This window comes from Phaenicophaeus curvirostris, chromosome 1 (assembly GCF_032191515.1).
Source record: "Phaenicophaeus curvirostris isolate KB17595 chromosome 1, BPBGC_Pcur_1.0, whole genome shotgun sequence".
NCBI lineage: Eukaryota > Metazoa > Chordata > Aves > Cuculiformes > Cuculidae > Phaenicophaeus > Phaenicophaeus curvirostris.
The window spans coordinates 84240997-84261595 of record NC_091392.1 but is presented as its reverse complement, the minus strand read 5'-3'; the positions used below and the strand labels follow the sequence as shown (position 1 = coordinate 84261595).

The 20599-nt window shown below is 41.0% G+C and overlaps 1 protein-coding gene across 2 annotated transcripts in view; it reads left to right on the top strand.

The window, feature by feature from the left end:
- Positions 1-20599, top strand: part of LOC138725395 (extracellular calcium-sensing receptor) — a 79793-nt gene that overhangs the window by 14165 nt on the left and 45029 nt on the right. The window lies entirely within an intron of this gene.

Below are 20599 nucleotides of genomic sequence, written 5' to 3'. Positions count from 1 at the left end.
TTATTTTACCGAGGAATAATGATTCTGTCTCAACATCCTCCACAGAAGAGGTCAAAGCCATTCTTTCTATTTTCTGGCTAGGGAAGCAGAGATTTTTCTGCTGCACAGGAAGTAAACGACAGAGCAAGAAATGATAAGGGTATAGAGTGAGCACTTGAAATCTTACTGATGTAGCTGTTGACTGGAGTACCTCCTACTACTGTTTTCTTAGTGATGTTTTTGTTGCTAATGGGTTGAGCTCAGAAAGAGGTTACAAATGCTAATGTTAATTTTGTGCTCTCCTTGATTCCTTGCAGAAGGACCATTAGGGGCATGCTTTGTTTTGTTTGAAATTGTTTCCTCCAGCTTTCCAAGCAGGAGAGAGATGAATATGCTGTCTTCTGAAGGTTTAGAAGCAGTCTGCCTTGACATTTCTTGACTTGAAAAGGTGTCAGTATTTAGTCTTTTGCAAGACTCTTTAGCAATGTCATCAGACACAATCAAGTAAAACAACAAGAAAAACCTGGTTGAACAATTTGATTAAAATTTGCTGCTCCCAGTTACTTTCTAAAAGTTTGTTGCCTTGACTGTTGCAGTACTTTTTCACTGCCTGTCTGGTACTTACATAGTGTTTTCTTTTTTACAGAGATCTAGATTTGCTCAAATGCATTTCTGTGGTATACTTTACGATCTGTACTTTTAATAGTAGGAAGGGAGATAATATGACAATATTTACCATTGATAGATTAATTTTAAGTGTATTTCCTTTCACTTTGTATCATATTAGCTCTTTAGCTGGCTATGGATCTGGTAGAATTAGGCTGAGCAAGGGTGCATTTTGAGTATTGAATCTGTACGATCAAAAAGAGGAGAAAATAAAACATTACTTTAATGAGAAGCCTCAGGAGGGTTTGAGAATGAGTTTTCAGGTGCAGTGTTTACACTTCCCATTGTAGGTGTGGGTATCTCTCATAAAAGTGAGCTATCAATGCAATGACCTCTTGCTCAGCTGTATGTATTCTCCTCTTGAGGCTTTGTCTTTGCTCTATTTGGTTTGTAAGTCAAAACAAAGTATCACAGCATTGCTAACGCTGCAGGTTTAAACTGCTATCTGAACATCAAGCCAGGCTTGTTCTGCTTCACTACAGTAGCACCCACAGGAAAAGGACTCTGGATCTGGAACTTATCAGGGTTTTTTGTTTGTGCTCAAGAGAAGCATACATGTGACCTAGACTTCAACTTTTACTGTGCTGACGCTATAGGAAACACTTACCAAGTAAGTTGATATGTCAACAGCAGAAGTAGTTAACAGCAGTTAGAACTAGTAGCAATGGTTTTAGCTGGTTTTCTGGTAATTTTTTTAGATGCACTACGAAGACTGCCTGAAAAGCTGAAACATAACAGCTTTGCTCAGAATCAGTTTAATTCCTCAACAGCCAAATTTGAGGAATTTCTTATTCTGCAAAAATCTGCAGCAGAATTCAGTGTAATGTTGCTCTCATTTTGTGACATTGACACGTCTGTAGCACACTCTATACACATACTGGCTTTCAAAAATGAAGCATGAAGTTTGTGTTATGTCCCAAGGAGCTTGCAGTAAAACTGTCATGAGGCATACATACAACGCCACATACCCCCTTCCTTTACCCAGATATGATGCATGTGTTTTACCCCACATTTACTCAGAAGAAACAAGCCTCTTCGAGTCATTCAGTAAAAATATGTGGTTTTTTTTTTTAAGATCCTGTAAAACTATCACATCTCTGGGTTGAAGTTTGTTATTTGCATCTCCTTCTGCAAGTCTAGGGAAATAAGAAGAGAAAACAGTGAGTTAGCTGCACTTGGGATTCTCGCCAGTCTTTGTGGGATGGAAAATTCCTTCCTAATTCCATATCTGACTTTAAATTTGACCCTCAGCATGTGAGAAAGATAGACCAACACACACACTTGAGAAAAAAAAAAAGTTCCTTTTTGTCCTAGCAGGACACTGGTGCAATTTTTCCAGGGTCCCGGTCTAGCTGCTGCCAATCATCAAAGCTTTGTCTTCCTTTAAGCATCCTAGAATGTGTGGGTAAATTGGGCATCAGAAAAAAGAAGAAATATCCTCTCACTCCTGCAGGGTATCAACAGAACCTTGAAACATGAGATTTGGATATAGATTTCATCTTGATGAATAGCTATCAGAAAGATGAATACATTAAGCACAATACAGAAAACCACTGGCCCTCAGGGAAGAGTTGTAGTTTTGTATATTCCAATATTAGTGATCATTTATACATTAAAACTGTTTTCTGCACTGCTAGCTTCTGTATTCTTATGAGTTTTTAACAAACACTGTTTCAATTTACTGTCTAGGGGACTGATTAAAAAATATTTAATATGTTCAGGATGAGATTGAGTGGCATCTTTAGAAATTACACCACTAGTTGATATCATCCCTTTAACAAAACCTTTGAGAACTCTACCTAAACTAATTTTTAATCTCTCTATTAAATGCATTTTTTTAAACCTGCAGTCATATGCCTGGAGAAGTCCATTTTGTACTCTATACAGCTGCCTTTATCATAAAAAGAATGGCATCTCATGAAAAGAATAGTGGATTTTTTTCACAAGTTGGTTCACATTAATGGTATTTTATCCCCACTGTTTTTTGGAAAGAATGCTGACTAAACTCATTTCATTATTATATCCAAATATATATTGGGGTACAGTGCCTATAATTTCCTGGGCCTTCCTTCTTTAGGAGTTATTTAATACCTAGATACACTTGCAGTTCTCTGACCCTTTGGAATTTTCCCAGTTTTCCATGAGTTGTTCAGTATCAACACTAGTGGTTCGGAGAACTCCTCATTGAGTTTATGTAAGACTCCAGGCCTGTTGATTTGAAAACATTTAATTTTAGCAGATCTTGTCTCATATCTCCTTTTATTACCTACAGTGAATTTTGTTGTGCTGACGTAATATGGGATGATACATTCTCGAGCTTCATTCCAAGGACAAAACAATGTGCAAAGGACAAAATGTTTATTGGGCATTTCCGCCTTTTTTGATTGTCATTTGAAGTTTTATCACCCTCCTCTAGCAATGGGCTCATGGCCAGTCTCAAGTTTTCCCTAATATTTATGAAAAATAGCCTTTTTGCCTCTTTGCCTCTGTTAACTATTAGTACTTCCTTGATTTAATTAACTTCCCTCAGAAGTTCCATGAATATTGTGTCTTAGAATTGACATTAACTTTTACTTTCCCCTTTCTTCTGTGCTATGAATAGGTGATTTATTTTTTTTATGTTTTATTGCCATCTTTTATCCCAGACAGTTTCTTGTTTAGTATAAATATTTTTGTGCTTAGAAGTGCATTTTTGGCCTGTGATTCAAACTGCCAGTTTGACTGACAATTGTTTTGAACTTTCAAAATTTGTCCTGTTTAAAGCCCCAAACGTACATTTTGGAGCCAGTCATCTATTACTGATCAATGCCACATTTTGCTTGCGTATTGTAATTGTAACTGCATCACCAGAACTGGTACCTAGGCAACTGCCAGTTCAAGGCAAGCAATTAAAAATGCTAGTCCATCAGAAACAAATCTGTGGTTGAACTGTTCGAGCTTCCACACAAAAGCTTTTATGTTGCCACAAGAGCCTCAGGAAACTCAACCATCCTTTTGTTGCTGGCCACTTGAAGGCACATACTCATTGCAAGAGCGTATCCTCTGTGATACAGTTTATGTCAAGTTAGGAAGGGAACTGTAATGAGAACTGGGCAGTGAATGTGAGTAAAAACTCATAAGGAACAGTTCCAGTGAGATTGCCAATGGAAGCATGAGGGGTTGCCTGAAAATCCCTGGGTTTTTTCTCTCCTGTTAACTGCTCGCTCTTGCTCCATGCTATTTGCCACGCTTGCTGTTGTGTTAGTGGTAGGTTTATAAGGCTGTGCTGTACATAAAAGCACCAGAAATTGATCAGATTTTTAAACTGTTACCAATGAAGATGTGTCCTGATCTATAACAGGGTTCACTGGAAGTTGATTCGGCCAAATATCTGTTCCTGGAATCTGTAATAGTAGGCTGAAAAAAGCACAGGAAAGTATATTTTGTACGAGTCCCCAGGACAGAGAGATAAAATGGATATAGACTGTCCTCTATGCAGTGGCAAATATAGCTTTCATGCTCACTTTTGTTACTTCATAGCTGTATGAGCAGTCATGGCTCCAGCTTAAGAAGGCTTAACTCTGGAATGTTATAGGGCTCCCCAGGAACAAACTCAGTCAGTTAAATTCTTGGGGTCTTGTTGGGGATGATGAAAGCCCCAGGAAAAAGGATCATCAGAGGGGAAAGCTGTTCTTTCTGCTATAAAGCATGCTTTGGGTTTATCTTCTGGTGAAAGGGAATCTGGTTCATCCCCTGATCCTGCAATCATGTCATTGCTGTAGAATAGATCCCTAAATGAAGAGGCTCCTCACATTTCAAAACTTAAAAATTATCTGTCTTGCCTGTCTCCAGTTCTTTTTCTGAGATTTCCCAAGGACAGAGGAAGCATTTCCTTCTTTGAGGGCTTTATGGGCTGCCAGGAAAATTAGCTCAAGAGGGGTAGCATGTATTTCCTTTGGTATGAAGCAAAATTCCTCCCAGGAGAGGGGAAAGTATGACTAAGAAATGTTGAGTGAACATTTGGTTAATAGCACAAGCTGGTGAAGGGCTCTTTCCATTTCTGAGCCTGGAATAGTGTCTCTTGTCACCCACCTTTCCTTGTTTCCCTTCACACATAGCTAATGAAAGCACACATTAACTCTGCCCCTACGGAGAAGCGTGCAGGGATAGAGTGAAGCCCTGTAGATAAGGGGCTGATTCCTTTGGAAAACATCAATGGAGGTGATACATGTATCCGTATCTGGCCCTCTCTTGATGTTCATTAATTTTCACATTAATCCTTACAGCATATCTAGTCAACGTAGAAAATGTGGTGGTTTTTTTTTTTCTTCTTTTCTATTCTTTTCTTTTCTCTTCTTTTCTTTTTTCCACTTGCTTAAATAAGCACAGGAGAGCTGGTTTTTTATCACGCTCCTGCTCCTGCATTTTTCCAACCCAATTAGGCCATTACCAGGGCTAAATGAGGCATGGAGCCTCCAAAAGTCACACCGTCGTCCCGGAGATGAAGCGCGTATAGCTGCAGAGTTGGCAGGCAGGCGAGGTGGCTCAGGCTCACTGGAGTGTGACCCCAGGTGTTTTTCTGTTCCAGAAAGATCACCTTCAGAAAGGAGGGAAGGAAAGTAAATTAAAAATCATTATTTAGAAAAGCACTGTGTTAATGTGGGGTAGCCACATCATGGACAAATAACATGGCTGTGCTTCTTAGGGATGCATGGAGGAAGTGGGTGGCCATGGTTTCTTCTGATTTCTGGGACAATGTGGCAAAAAGGTCTGTGAAGACCATCAAAACCTTCACGTATCTTCCAGTGGTTTGATATTAGTTTTATCCTCACTGATCAAGAGCTCCCTGCCTGCTGCAGCCTGCCTTCAGATCTGTAGTGCTCCTGGGCTGTCCTGCTCTGATGGGGCACAACTGGTACTCCAGTGTCCAGGCTCCCTTTCCAGCTGAGGGCCTTCAAGTCATTCATACCATGCCAACTTGTGTAATAAAGCAAAGCACTCTTCAACTCTTCCTGTGGCACAAACCCGTGTTTGCTTCTATTCCCATTCTGCTGGGAGTTCTTTGTGCTGGACACAGAAATGATGCAGAGGAAGGGGTCATCTGTCCTGCCCTGAAGCTTTGGTAGCTCTCACTAATGGTTCTTAAATTATGAACTGGATAAAATTATGTTGTTAGTGTCTAAAACAAGGAGGGAGGAAGGGATCCATTTAGATAGGCAAAGCCTCACAACTAGGCTTAGCAAAAACAAGCTTGGGATCTACTGTTTTATTTCAGAGAAGAGCTCTGCTAGAAAGGATGATAATTTTCTGTCACATACTATTCTAAGTACATAAGGGTTTGTGTGCTGGAAGAAAATTAACAGGTGCTCTTTTATGACTTTTATTTTTGTACAATGAAAAGACTGGATGAAGTCATTTGCTCTGAATACAGATTAGTTTAGAAGTTGAAAAGCTTTCTTTGTCCCTACTTTCACCTCAGTTCTGCTGCTTTTGCTCACACTGAACCATACCTTAGTTCCCAGCTAAATCACATGAAACTTCTTGCAGAATATGGTAGTAGAATCAAACACAATACTGAATTCACTGGCTAAATAATTCTGAAAGTGAGAAAGATACAGTTCCTAGACTTTTTCTGGTTTCAAAGACTAAGAATAGATCTCTTGAGGTAAGTGGAGTCAAAAGAAGCCCACATTAGTGCACTATTGGACATCTTCTGTATCTGTCTCCCGCAGTTTGAGGTGTTATTCTTAACATCAGCATGTTCTTCACTTGGGTAGTCTCCCCAGCAAGAACCATGCTCCTGATCTGTTTCACTGCCAAGTCTAGCTGATGTGGTTAATCTCATCTTCACAGCAGTTTGAGCTAAACTGCCAGAATTTGCAGGAAAAGCTAAGACGAAGGCTCAAGATCTATTTTGATGACTGCCTAGAGCTCCTGGTGCCCTCCAATAGTAGTGTAATGAAAAATCACTGGTGAGACTGAGATTATTTTAGGTGGTTGTATAAACTGGGGAGAGTGACAGGGAATTTCCAATAGGGCAACATCACTTGGGGATACATCACTCATAGCAAATTGTGTGTCTCAGTTGTGGAGAGAAATGAGCTTAAAAATGTTAAGGTGTTTATTATTTTATTCTAGGGTTGACTTTAACAAAATTAGGACTGTTTTTCACAAAACTATTTGCTTAGGGCACTAACCAACAGCTAACTAGTGGAGCTAGAAACATTCACTGCAGGAGACTAATCATATAATTGTCTAGCAGAGCCATTTGACGCAGGTATCAGTGGGTATTGCTAGAAGTAGGCTTTTATACAAAATGGACTTGAATCTAGGTGGCAATTCCCATCATCCTCATTTTATAGGACAGAAAACATACACCTGTAGGGTACAGAATGAATCCTGTAAATAATCTAAGAGGGATTATTGAAAAAACTTTCACACTTGTCTCCCCATCTTTTACATGGGAAGTTTGCTTCTTGCAAACTTGTAAATTACAGGGTGCATCCCTGAAGAGGGAAGGTAGATCAATAGGGGAGAGCTACACTGGTTGCTTGCATGTTGCTGCTTTGATACTGTTACTTGCCAGTCCTGGCTGTATATCATGGCTCTGTATTATAATTTTACTGACATCTTTAGCAGGTAAGCGCAGCCCCACAGGTCCAGCCAGCATTTCTTAGGTGGCTAATATGAATTACCATGACTGATAAGTAAGTCCTTGCATATCACAATCTTTCAGTACATTGCATAGACAGACAAGGGTCACTGCTCCTGTTCAGGGGTCAGCATACAGTATCGTATTCCACCCTGTACTCCATCCCCCATGAGACATGCTAGCACAAGCCTGCTCTGCAAGGAAGAGTCAACAAAACCTTTTTTTCTCTTCCCACAGGGCTAGAATGGGACATGCGCCTGTCCAAGCCATGCCTTCATGCCCGGATTTCTGCTCTTGATTTTCTTCTCTGCCTCCCACTGGTTTAGTGATTTTACGGGTTCAGCAGAACTATCCAATATTTCTGATGAACTTACCGAGACTCTACTTACATTGAACCTATTTCCCTTTGCTGGGGACCCTTATTCACCCCTGCCTTCTTTAACAGGAAGAGGTTATGCCTAGGACACAGCGAAAAGAAACAGAAAAATAGGGAAAAGTATTTTGGTATTAGAAAGAAAGGAGGAGAGAGAAGAAAGCTGGAGAAGGTACAATAATTATTCTGTTCGGAAAATCATAGAGGAGATAAAATAAGCAATTGAAAAACAGGGAGAAAAAGACATTCTGGGCCAGTAGAGAACTAGAAACATAGGAGTAAGGATAGAGAAAATGACCACAAAAAAGCCATAAGGATTTAGTAATAAATTGTGATCAACTTAAAGTAAAAATAAACCATCCAACACAAAGGACGTGTTTATTTGTTTTTAATAATAGTATAAATGAGAATGAAAAATCTAGCCAGGGCCGCTTTAGTCTCTGATTCAACAAACCACTGAAATACAGGATAAGCTTTTAGAATCTAATAAATTTCATTAAAGTCAAGTCTCACTAAAGTTGAGAACATACTTCAGTGTTTTTTCTGAATTGGATTTATGTTGAAATTGGCTCAGACTTACAGTTGTCCTTATTGCTTGGTTCACTGAGGATTTTCAGGGAAAAAATGGGATCAAATAAAGTGTTTTGCTTCAGACACAGAGGTTTAAAAAAAATCAAGTAAAATTAAATGAAATTACTAAGCAAAATATGTTTTTCTCTTGCAAGCAATTTGACAAAGTTGAATTGGAAAAAAACAGCTCTCAAAATCTGTACTTTATTTTATTTTTTTTTTTGCTAGATAAAAGCCTGAATCAGCCTAAATTCAACTGATATTCAGGTTGAAATCTATTGACATGGATGAAGCATAGCTGCAATATGTTTCTGAAATTACTTTTGGCCACTATTACAAGTTGAGAAGCCAAATCCCAGACAAAGAAGATGATTGGCACAAGGCTGCCCAGTCAGGCAGGAAAAAGAAGCAGATATCATGTCAAGAATCCTTCCCCATACCAGCTCTGGGAGAACATAACTTTCAACCAAACCATACCAAGTTGTGATCAGAAATCTGTTATCCTAGTTTATTTGAAAGTTGCAGTGCACAGAGAGATTGACTTTTCTAGTGGCTTGCATCATAGGTGATTTTGGAAAAAAGAATTTTCCTGGTACGACCCAGATTCCTTTTCTCATGTTCATTTACGTGATTTGAGCTTATTTGTTCCTGCTATTTTGTAAAAGAATGATGAAAAGCTGGTTGATTACACAGAGAAATATAGAAAGATAATTATGTGTTTCATTAGTTTAGTGTTCTTGTTCTGTTATTTCATGTTCCTTGACCTTTTGGCTTCCTAACCAGCAGATCTTACTCTGGGCAGTAGGGGAGCGTGACATCTCTTTTGAATAACACTGCACTAAATTGTGTAATTTTAACTACTTACAAATGATCAACTACTTTGACATCTCCCCCACCACTACCTAGTTCTTTCTTGCCTCACGGTTTAGCACAGGAAGAAGACAGTTGAAAATGGCCTGATCCTGGTGACCAGTCCTTCTAACTGACTAATTTCTAAACAGAAGAAAGAGAGACAAAAATTGAAGACAAATGTAGGATATAGGGCATCCAGGAATAGATAACAAGGATAGTTCCTTCTTATTCTTTCCAAGATAGACCACAGCAGCACAGTTTCATAAATTATATTCTTGGATTGGCATTTATTTGTATTCAAGAATTGAGAAGCTTCTTTTTATTTGCTTGTAAAGAAATACATCTTAAAATAATGCCTGGACGCAAAGAGCATAACACAACCAGGAAGAAGGGCTGTGCTATAGGGATTGAGCCCTCTTGTCAACCCCAGAGATGTTTCTTGTGAAAAAGGGAGAAGATAGACTAGGGCCTGGGAATGATGGAGAAACTTGCCAGTTACCTACGCAGTATAGTTCTGTAGAGCCATGGCAGACTTTACTTGTGGGCTGCGAACATCGCACTCATTAACATTTCTGTATCTTCTAAGGCCAGACCCAGAAAAGCTATTAATCCTGAAAATTAAGAATTAAGAGCAATTCAGTTGGGTGACACTTGCTGGCAAAGCTTCTATATTGAACATTGGAGGAAGGGCTTCCTTGAGATGCAGGAATGTATATATAATATGCAGGAATGAAAGGCACCCAGGCTGAATGCCTGACTGTTTCACCTGCAGGCAGAAGTCTGAACTAATCAAATTTTGCAAACAACATCTCAGTGCCATGTGCACCATCCCACAGGGACATAGTGTCTTCATTCTGCAGAGTACCCCATAGGCTTCTTACTTCCATCTGTCCAGGAAGGTCTAGTGACTTCCCAAATACAGGCCGGGGTAAACTAGCTGTCATTGGAATGCGCGCTCGTTAGCATGGTTGGTGGGGCTTTGCTTAGAACAAAGGAAAGTTAGGGAAACCAACTTAATAAAAATTACCATGTATTTTTTTGCAACTATTAAGTGTCCTAATCTCCTCTGTACATGAAGAGAAAAATCACTGGAACTACCAAAGAGCCGTAGGCTGGTGTTATATCTACGTTATTGCTAAGGCATCTTTTCACCCGCTTTAAACAACTTATAAGATGGTAGGCTTTTAATAGGGAGAGTGGGAAACAACCAAGTTAGCAAACCATGTCACAGCAGGAGAGGGTCAAAGTCTGGAATGTATAGAGGCAAAACAGTACACCTTTAAGACATAGACCGGACAGATTCACTGGTACCTATATTCTCTAAATCTGAGATTGCTCGAGCATTCAATGCAGCTCCCACCATAAATTAGGGTAGTCAATAACTAGTTAATGTCGACTTCCCAAAAGACTGCAGATGGGCTGCTGTGTCTCTGCAACTCAATAGGACTTGGAAATGCCTCCAAGCCCTGCTGTTCCTGTGCAGTGCTTTAGCTCCTTAGCATTTCTTAGCAGTTCATTAAGCAAGGTAATGAATTTGTCATGTGTTGTTTCTTGTCTAGTCTTTTTGTTGTGAGTGCTGAGGGCGAAGAGAGAACGCTTTGCTTGGTAGGATGCCTTGATAACCTCATGCGTTTCAGTTCTCCCTTTTATGTATACACATAAAGTAAAAGCAAGTGCAGCACTTCTGCTGCACTTGTACAGAAGAAGATCCAGGAGTGGAAAGATGAGAAGTTCCTCTTATTCTGTTCTGGTATTTGTTTCAGAGCTTTGTGATATATCTTGCAGCAAAGATGTTTAACTCTTATTGCAGAAAACTCTTGGCCTTCAGAGGAATAAAACCTCTCATGCCTTTAAGGTCCCTAGAGCTTCTTCTTGGGCTAGCTTACCACCACGCCTGCGTAGAAGTGGCTCCAAAGACATAGGTCACCCTCCACATAGATTTCCACAAAGCACTGGCTTCTCAGAAACCACTTATAGCTCTGTGTCTGTAGACACATCCCTGTTTCTGCTAATGGTGTTGGCTGAGTGCATTCAATGAGTCTCTAAGGTGTTTTCTATTACCATTTCTGTTTTTTGCTTCCCACCATCAGCAAACAGAATTATTTCAAAAAACACATATGAGTTCCCAGGACCAGATTTCCTGATGAGGGATTTTGAACATGATACTATTGCAAGTTACTTGACAAGGGCTCAGTGCTGCGTCCAGTCCTGTTCAACATCTTTATCAATGACCTGGATGAAGGCATCAATTGCACCCTTAGTAAGTTTGCAGATGACACTAAGCTGTGAGGAAGTGTGGATCTGCTGGAGGGCAGGGAGGCTCTGCAAAGGGATCTGAACAGGCTGGACCGCTGGGCTGAGACCCATGGCATAAGGTTTAACAAGGCCAAATGCCGGGTCCTGCACTTGGGGCACAACAACCCTGTGCAGTGCTACAGACTAGAAGTCTGGCTAGAAATCTGCCTGGAGGAGAAGGACCTGGAGGTGTTGGTTGACAGCTGAATGAACATGAGCCAGCAGTGTGCCCAGGTGGCCAAGAAGGCCAATGGCATCTTGGCTTGTATCAGAAACGGTGTGACCAGCAGGTCCAGGGAGGTTATTCTGCCTCTGGACTCAGCACTGGTGAGACCGCTCCTCGAATCCTGTGTTCAGGTCTGGGCCCCTCACCACAAGAAGGATGTTGAGGGGTCTGGAGCGAGTCCAGAGAAGAGCAACAAAGCTGGTGAAGGGGCTGGAGAACAAGTCTTACAAGGAGCGGCTCAGGGAGCTGCGGTTGTTTAGCCTGAAGAAGAGAAGGCTGAGAAGGCTGTAGAGAGCCTTATTGCTCTCTACAACTACCTGAAAGAGGTTGTGGAGAGGAGGGAGCTGTCCTCTTCTCCCAGGTGACAAGAGACAGGACAAGAGGCAATGGCCTTAAGCTGCCCCAGGGTGGGGTTCAGACTAGATATCAGAAAGAAACAAGCTGCCCAGGGAGGTGGTTGAGTCACCATCCCTGGAGGTGGATGAGTAGATGAGGTGTTCAGGGTCGTGGTTTAGGGGCAGATAAGAATGGTTGGACTCAATGATCCAAGAGGTCTTTTCCAACCTGGTGGTTCTATGATTCTATGAGTCATTTTATGGAAAGCTGCTCTTTCTCATCAGCAGGGCTAGTTTCAAAGAATTAGCTCTTTCTAATGAACAATGTTACTTCAGAAAATCCATAATCGTTTAGTGTATGATAGGAATGATTGGACTCGATGATCCTGTGGGTCTTTTCCAACCTGGTCATTCTATGATTCTATGATTCTATAAGTGTTTTGTGAATCCAAAGTCAGATACAGTCCTGACTGAAAGGTGGTTGCTACAAAGCCATGCAATCCCAGCTACATTGTTTGGCACGCAATCGTGTGCACTTTATAAACAAGTGCTGAAGTGAGAGGGAGATCAGAGGCCTTGTAATCCCACATTAAATCCACACGCTGCAAATGCTGCCTATGGGCAGCTTTGAATTTTCACCTGGTTGTGCAACTGCCAGGAGCTGATGCTCTTTTGGCTGCTGTTGCTACCACCAAATTTGTTTGAGATTCCTTGAAACAAAGTGTTCTGATTAGTCCTGGCTTCTTTTCCCATATCTGCAGTTCTTGGACATCAGCTTCTAACAGCTTAGGCTTCCTTGCTTTCAAGTTACTGTGTTGAGCAAAATATCAGGAGTGATACCCTAGGCATATTTCTGCCACTCGGGTATTTTCTAGTGCTGTGACTCCACACTCTTTCATAGTAGGTGCTTTCTTATTTGGACACCAGTACATGATCTTAGGAGTAAAGAAAAACTAATGATATGACAGCTACATGAAAATAATGTACATAAGGAAATTCTGTAAACTTAAATGGTAACTTACTGACAAATTTAACAATGTTGGGCATATTATCTGTAGCAGAATTAAATGTAATTCAACTGCCTGGTTTACTATAATTTTTTTGTGTTTAGTTTATCTTGGAGAATTTAGAATGTTACTCTAGGACACGTGGTTAGGGTTTTCATGGCCAACTAAAACACATCCTTAGGCCTACTTTTTCTTCTGCAGGCTATTCCTCCCAGTGCTAAGAATATGGCTTTCTTCGTTTGAACTGGCCAGATCTTGTTATTTATGAGCTTCAACAGCTTCTTCAGTACCATGGCTGATTTTTATGCAATATTTTTTCACCTCCCCTTAGCTTTCCCAATGCAAAATGTGAATGTAATGTGTTTTTAGCATGCATTTTCTGTAGTGTAATAGGATTTGTGACATCCTGATTTGTGACAGCAGCATTCCATCTCTAATAGATAACTCCCCATAAGCTAACATCTGGGTATGGAGATACTGTCCTGGAGATCCTGTGCTGATGCTCTTAATGATTTTGTAAAGTCTCTTTCTCAGTAAAAGCTCTAGCATTCATGTTTTGTATTCAGTTCAAAACCAAGTGTACAAGTAGTGTTTACTGAATAGAGTCATTATTCTGGGTCTGAATTTTGCTCTTCCCTCCTTTTGTCTCTGAACTCCCCAGACTTTTCTGAGGCTGAGATTACATTTTCCAATCATGCTATTTGTATTAGTCTGGACAAAAATCTCCCTGTTTTGGGGAGTGCAGTGTTTAAGAATTGTCTCTTTCAGCATTGGCAATAAGTGTTTTATAGTAATTTTCAGTAAATACTTGCCTTCTTTGAAGAGAGAACAGTTTAATTCCTCAGAGTTCAAGCACAGCTCCTCCATTTAGCACATTAGCAGTCTAGTTTTGATTGCATCTTTGATGTGCTCATCCCTCATTTTGACCAAAGAGGTGCAAGAAGGCTGAGCTAATAATGCCTGCTCTGGTGGCAAATGTAGGCAATTCACTTTTTCACGTACTGTCATGGTACCTCAGTGCTAGAAGTCTTGTTTGATCTCAGAACTATGAAGACTTGTGTCCTGCATCTATTGTCCACTTTAACTGACTTGAGGAATGAGACTGGGCACAAAGCTGACCATGTGTATCTTCTCTGATACCTGTTCTACATGAACCCCTTCCTTATCTGCTGAGGGCAGGTGTGTTGCTTGTGGCTTCAACCTTACCATGATCTAACTGTATGCCTTGCATTAATAAGAGAATGTCAAGGTATAGCAGAGGAGTTTCAGTCACTTCAGCAAAATACAACTGGTAGAGTGAGGCTTGAGGAATACCAAATTTAAAAGCCACAAAAACCCTAATGAATTATTCTGGCACCTGCATTACACAAGGTATAGCTGTCCAGCTAGTAATTACTTTATCAGATGCACAGCTCCTGACTGAGCTATGCTGGACCTGTTAGAAATGTATAGAAACTTTGAAATTTCAACAAGGAAAAGTTGGAGAGTGCTCTAGTATTTTCTGACAAAATAAATAGTGTTTCATCAGAAAACACTGGTTTGTGAAAAGCAAGAAGATCTATGGAAGGCTTTTGGTGAGGCAATGCTTTGCTGAAATGTAGCTGGAGTTCCCACAAGCTTTTGCTTCATGCTCAACTGACCCCAAGAGGTGGATGAACAGCTTGGATCCATCCAACATCACAGCTTCAGGGGAACCTCACCTGCATACTATGCTGGCCATGGGACACCTGTGCCTCCCAGAAGTGTGACAACCCTGCTAGACAAGCTGTGTGGGATTCCAGGGTCTTCTGGGGTCTGGGACAGACCTGTTGCCACAGCCAGGTTCAGGAGTCTTCCCTAGCTCTTTGCTGTAAAAAGGTCCCAAAAGCTTGAGAGACTTAGTTGGGCTTGAGCATGCCAGTTCCTTGTTGGTATCCAGGTTGATCACATGAAGTTTAGCAGGTTCTAACTTTTGGCTGAAAAGGAGGGAAAAGCTTTTGGAAGATGAGAATTTCTTGTGCGAGTTCTTGGCCTTGTAGATATAAACGTGCTCATCTTTGCCATGTGTTTGGCTGGTGGTCTGTCATCAGTTAACGATATCATGCTGTCCCAAAAAGGACAAGTGCCACACTTGGATGTACAAACAAGGTTGTGGCCTGCAAGACACATGATGTAATCCTGCCACTCTGTTCAGTGCTGGTGAGGGCCCAACAAGGACACTGTGTCCATTTCTGGGCACTGGTCAATGCTAAATGTGGGGACGTGCTGGGGAGAGGCCAGAGGAACAAAACAAGAATAATAAGAGCTTAGGAAAGCATCTTTCTGAAAAAAAAAAAGGATTAGTTTAGTTTACTTGGTCTAAATAAAAAGAAAAAAAAAGGAGGTGAATTCAAGTCCCAAACAAGCAATTATGAGGAGGGATTATGTGAGAAATAGGAGAAGATGACAGGCTTAAGTTGCAACAAAAAACATTCAAGTTATATGGGAGAAAACATTTGCCTTGGTAAGAGCAGAGGAACTTGGAAGAGGCTGCCCTGGGCACCTGACAGCTCTTCTTCCTCAAAAGGTTTTAAAGGGAATATGCCAGGAACAGCACTACTATTGATGAGCCCTTTTGGGCAAAGGAAGAGATTGCATGCCTGCTTGAGAATCTTTCCAATCCAGCTGCTACATGAACTTGAGTAGCTGCTGTTTAAAGTTGTGGTTGGTTACTGGTAGATAAATAAGTGCTTCATAAGTAATATATGCCATGTGTGTGCCATTCAGCTTCTTTTCACCCGAAGAACAAATATTTATTGAACATTTCTGACTTTTCTGTGTGATTTAGTCTGACAACTAAAACATTCATTCAAGTAGAAAAATGGTACTGATTTCTGCAGGCCTTTGAAATACCCATCCCTATACCCTAGGTACCTTCTGTCCTTCCTCGGGTACTGTTTCTACCATGACAATAGTGTCCCAATGTCTCCCCTTGCTCCTGGAACCTCCTAAAGTTCCTTCACTGAAGTTTAGGGGAGATAGATGCTACTTTACTTCCACTTCCAACAAAGTTCAAAGTCAAAATGTCTGATAATTACAAAATGGAGGGGAAAAAAGATATTAGAGAATACTTTTTAAAAGGGTGGGCGATTAAAAATAGGGTTGCGTCAAAAAAATGGAAATTACAAGACTTTTCATAAATTGTTCTTGCAAAAGAAATCTTACAGAATTTTATTTGCTAAATAATATATGTACAGAGAATAGGTGTTCTGCACTGAAGAGCAAGCAAAGAATTTATGTTCTAATACTAAGTAATGTTTTTAATGCAAAAATATTTGCAAAGAAAAAAATAGCAATGGTTCTCAAGCTTCCTTCTTAATTCAGTTGCTTGTTAATTTAATCTTTTTAATTTATTAGCTGAAAACTGCAGGACTAGAGTAATTTGTTGTATTGGTAGTACAATTTCCACCTATATTTTGCTAAGTTTTATGTCTCCGGGCATGCATTAGCAGGTAATTCAATCTTTGGCTGCATAACACTTTTCTTTAATGAGGAAGAGGCTCATAATCTTAATCCAATTAAAATAAAGGGAACTGAAGGAAGATTTGCAACAACAGAAGATGATGCTATAGGATATTAGCTTGGGGCACTGGCAGCAAGCTAATAACTGCTCATCAGGAAATCAATATCTTCAAATATTTTTAACCTCAGGCACAGAGAGCACTAGAAAGCAGCTGGGGGACCTGTGTCTCCTATTAACTGAATTTGAGATTCTTGGTTTCCCAGCTATCGTTGGTATTTAAGTATGGAGAGATGTAAATTTTGACAATGAGATACACAATGAGCTGGGCATGCACTTAGATTTTCTTTTTCGGGATATAATTTTGTGCTAGTGCATCTTAGGACATTCATACCTCAGTATGCTACCTCAGGGGTGCATTTTATATATACACAGCCCATCTTGCTCATAGACAGCACGTATGATATTATTTAAATTCTGTGGCCTGTCCCTGAGAATAGCTAGTTCCAAATTATTCAGGGAGATACAAACTATTACCCTATACTAAGAATCAATAACTTTGTTTTCATTGTCTAATCCCTTGTTGTGCTCTTGAATGACATCCTGGAGTACTTTGGTGCTGTAAATGCTATTTTAAAATGAACCTTATTTTACCAGTTTAGATCTTTCAACTTTGCCTACTGTGAGAAAAGAGAAATAAGAATGCAAATTTACTTTTTCTACATTTAACGTCTCAGCCACGTACTCTCTGGTGGCGGAGTGGTTCCTAAATATGCAGTAGCATCAGCTCAAATCCCTCCATAGCATCCCAGCAAACAAAATTACGTTATCTATACTTTCATGATGAAAACAGTTTCCTTTTTCATAAGCAAAGAACCCTGAAGGTAAAAGAAAGCCTTATTAAAGGAAAAACATTAAAAAAAAGAGTGATAAATAGCAGACTGTGGTCTCAAGCTCACTCTCTTCCCGCAGCAGATAGGGAAGCCACTGATCTCATCCCACCTTGGCGAAGTCCTATGCAGAGCTCCCTGCCCACGCTCAGGGGACCCCATTGCTGGCTGCCTCCACCTCTGCTCCTGAAGGAGCTTGCAGTCCCCCAGGCCTCTTTGCCAGTGGGAAGGGAGGCAGGAAGGTGATGCCTTAGGCTAAATAGCAGTAGTCAGACTATGTCATCTCTTTGAAGCCGCTCTTCAGAAATTACTGGTTCCTGCTTGAAACATCCTGGCTCTAAGTACTGAATCTGCAAGGCCCCACCTGCGCTGGCCCTCATCTCAATACACTGCAACTGCTTTTATTCCTTGTTCTTGTTGGGTGGTTTTGGTTTTTTTTCCTAATGATGAAATGAAAATTCAGACCCCTCTTCCTCTTGTTTCCTTCTCCTAGGACTCTTCCGTCTTCTCATGGAAGGTTACATTGCTGGTGGGGGTGACTTCTTAGCCCAGGAATGGGCTAAGGAAAGCCTGCTCTTGGTCTGAGCACAGCGTATTTTGTTCATGCCTTACCAGGTGTGATTAGCAGCATGTTATTTATGCTGTCCTCAAGCTTGGTGGTAACTGAACAAGAATGCTTCACCCTAGCACAACTGCTGTGCCAGTGGTGCTGTCTCCCTTGGACCCCCTCGCTCTATAGCAGATGCGTGCAAAGGCTTCATACAAAAAGTGGCCACTGGCCAAAGCTCCAGATTGCTCTTCTTTCCCTTTGCCCGCAAGTGCCAGCCATGACCTCTTGCCTGTTGCATCGGTTGCATCTATGTACTGTTTATCATACAGATCTTCTTTCCCCTTTCCTTCATATCCTTCCTTAAATTAAACAGTGCCAGCCTTTGTAACTGTGAAATCTCTCTGGGCACGCAACTTTTTTTACTAGCTTTCTGAGCTGCTTTCATATGTGCTATATGCTACACAGAGACAGGGGTATCTGAGCCACTACTGTCTACAAGTATATTTAAATTGACTTTAATAATACTAATGCCTTACTTCTCTTTTTTTTTAGTCTTGGAGTCTTGGTTTGCCCCACAGGAGAGTGTTTTACTTACTTTTTTGAATACTATTTCTTACAGAACAGGGACCGGTACTGAATTGTTCAAAAGAGGACCCAATTTTGACTTATTGATTTTGAGTTATTGATTTTCTTGTGACTGTTCATTCTGGAACGTGTACAGAAGCTAATCAAAATGAGCATAAAAAATAGTTTGTTCAACTCCTAGCTGCTTCTAAGAACAGAAGCTCTCAGCATAGCTTTTCTTGACTGTGCCGGTCAGAAATGTTGGATGAGCAGGAGATGTATCTACCCAGATAGATAAATGAAGCAGGCAAGGAGGGAAGTGAACCAAAGGCACCCTGCTCCACAGGGATGTGTCATTCCTACTTGTACCAGCAGGACCAGAGGTCATGTGGTGGACCTCACTTATCAGCCTCATCCTCTCACAGACCATGTGCAGGCTCCAGAACAATTCATGAGGGTCCTACTCTCTCATGAACATGGTTGATAAGCAGACTGCAAAACAAGTGAAGTGGTTCAGCTGGGGGGTAGACCACTCTTTTTCTCAGGGACCCCGCTGTCAGCTCATCTATTGTTGAGAGGGTGCCCTTGGAAGGACGGCAGCAAGGAACAGGCTGACAACAGTAGAGCAGCTGGACTACATGTCTCTTTGCTGCCTGATCTGGGCAGTGGTTGGGAAAAAGGACAGGTAGAGTAGCAGCAAGGATGTTCTGGCCACAGTTCTCCACGTAGGTGGAAACTTGCCTAAGTGATCCTCTGACCTGGGCTGGGATTGGGCAGTAAGCAGATGTAGAGAACACACATACTCAACTTTATACTTGACTTCCTCATATGCATTAAACTTGAGGCACTCCTGAAGCGTGGGGCTTGCTGCACAATCACCAGCTGCCTGACTGTGTGCACAAGAAGGTAGCTATGCATCAAGGCAGCAGGCCGTGGTGTAAAGCCCTCCTCTGCATTAGGCAGACCACGTCTTTCTTCCTGCAACAATATCAGACACCCATTCCGAAGATGACTGTGGATATTTCCATGAGGCCTGCAGCAGGAGGGCTTTGTGAACCAGGACGGAAAGTAAAGAGCCTGCAACTGACTGCAACGATTGCTTGCCCTTCAGTAGTTCATCCTGTAGGACCTGGTAGACTTCACCTCAGCCAGGAAGAGAGAGAGAACATGCAGTGCCTCCATTTTTAACCTAGATAGGGATCAAATCTTTCTAGGAACATTTAGTGCATAATAAATCATCCTCATAAAAATGTTCGCAGCATTTGAAAACTCTTGATGACTTACTTCAGAAATTAACTATCCTCAGGATTAGCAATATATGCCTAGCTTCTATTCTGAGTTTGACTAACTTTGGATTTTTGCTACTAACTTTTAGATCTATTCCAAATAGGCTGAAGAGCATTTATTATTCATTTTTTGTGCTACTTCTTCACCTATAGCCATAGCCATTTTCATATGCCATAATTTAGTTCTTTATTTGACAGGCCTGTAGACGTGTTGTGGGGAAAATGTATTGAGCACAGAGGAGCTGTAATATTTCTCTTCACCAGGATGCAGGCTTTACAGCTTGACAGCTAAGCTTGCAATGACAGGATCACCAAACCTTTTGAGACTTCATGAACCATTGTGGAGAAGCGCCTTGATTTCAAATGCTTCCCTAGAAGTCATTCTCACTTTGAATGTGAAAGAAGTCTTTCTAGTTTCGTTTGTAGCAAGGATGAGTTCAAACCAGGGAGTTAAGAACTATCAGTGGAAAGGAAGTTAATGACCAATGCCAGAAGGTTATCATAGTTCTTTTCTTAAGCCAAAAGTTTGGTTCTTACTGCATTTGACTCTTCCTTGTTCTCCACTTTCCCAGTGAAGTCTCTCACGGTGTATTCTGCTCCTGGAGGTCCAGTCATGAGTTTTGCAGTGCCTCCTGTGACCAGAGTCAGGCAGAACCATAGGAAGATGGTAGGAAGACACCCACCTCGTGATAATTAGGCATCCAAGAGAATACTTGTTTGAGCAGATATGGCTGGCATTGCTGAGGTGTCTGACTTACTCTGTCAAAATTATGTGGTTTGTGGTCAAAGGTGTCTGTCTATGCAGGTTGTTGAGTGGAGTGGCCATGGAAACATACTAAGAAGTTGACGGAACAATGCAGAACTGGTGTGGCAGCATGGGGTCCTGGTGTGTAGCTG